The following is a 1,578-nucleotide window of genomic DNA, read 5'->3' as shown; positions in this document are numbered from 1 at the left end:
TGTTAGAATTATTTTTCAGTCTTCCTAATGTGGTAACATATTCTGATATAATTAATTTTCTTTCTTTTCCTGTCATTTGATCTTTAGTGTAAGCTTTAAAATTTTTTCAACGTATTTATATAGTTTGCTATTATGCAGGTATGCTGACTTATCTGGATTTTTTTAAAACTTATTTTGAACTATGAGCTAAGTTTTTAAAGCTTGATATGTTTGTGTAAATGAGTCTTCATACCAAGTAATGAAATACTCACTTGCTAAATGAAAGGGAAAAAAAAGATACTGCAATTTACATCGTTTAGTATGCCCAGTAGATATGGCTGAACAATCTATAAAATATTTTGCTATCATCATGTGTAATTCAGCTTGCAGCTGTTCCATAACTTATTAAATCAATTCAGTGGAAAGTGTTGAGATTTTGAAATGACCAAATTACCAAGTTTTCCCTGCAGTGATGGCATAGGACTTACTTTATTTTTATTTACAAAGTCAGTGCATGTACATATTTTTCTGCAAGACCTATCAATTCTTCTGCTCCAAATAATTTAATGTTTAAAATTTCAAGTTTTTGTGAATCATTAGTAACATTGTGGGCATACTAAAAATTGAAGGCTGTGTAAACTAAAGAATTTAATCCAGACATGCTGCAGAAGTTATTTAGGTTTCTTTGTCTTAGTTCTAACTCACACAGAAAGCATTTTTACTTTACCACCAGCTGTGATATTATGATACATTTCTTTCTAAATCAATTTTAAAACCATTTCATTAAGATTTATACTAGAAATGAAAATTATAGTTGAAATATTTAGAACCATGGAATCTTTGAGTTAGAATAAAATAAGTGAGTTGTGGTGGAGATGTGTGGTGCTTTCCCATACCAGTATTATTCTACTTCCTTGGATGTCAGGAACAGAACACTTCCCAGCCCCGTTGTAGTTAAGTGGTGCCACATGAATCATTTAGGAGGGTGGGCAGAAGAGACTGTCACGGAGGGTAGGTGTTGAGATGGCCAAGACACTTGGGGAAGGAAGCAAGGCACAAGGTGGAAATAGCGTGAATCTCTTGAGTCACTACATGGAGGGCAGATAGTGTGTATTTTAGGATTTGCAGGCTACATACCGTTGCTGTCACGCATTCTTTTTGGTTGTTTTATGTAGTTTTCATAAATCTTGAAAAATGAAGAAGCCACTTTGGGTCAAAGGACATACAAAATGGGCAGCGGGCCCTAACATCTGTTGTAGAGAGTCACCTAACTGGTATGAAATGGGTACTGCAAGTGAAACAGAAGTTTTTGTTAATCCTATGAGTTATAGGTGTTAATTGTTACAGCATAGCCTGACTAATACACAAGTGATCTCAGGTGATCACCCCCCACCAGATTATTGAAGAATGCTTCTGATATCAGGAATCTCCGTACTTTATACACTGTGAAATGGCCTGTTCCATTACAGGACAACTCTAGATGTAAGAAATTTTTCTCTTTTGTAAGCCAAATCCTTGATTCCATTTATCTTTTGGTTCTACTTCTGCCTCTAGATAAAGTTTGCTTTAAAGTTGTTTAGGGTGCCTGGGTGGCTCAGT

This window comes from Panthera onca, chromosome C1 (assembly GCF_046562875.1).
Source record: "Panthera onca isolate mPanOnc1 chromosome C1, mPanOnc1 haplotype 2, whole genome shotgun sequence".
Classification (NCBI taxonomy): Eukaryota; Metazoa; Chordata; class Mammalia; order Carnivora; family Felidae; genus Panthera; species Panthera onca.
This window is presented reverse-complemented; position numbering follows the sequence as displayed.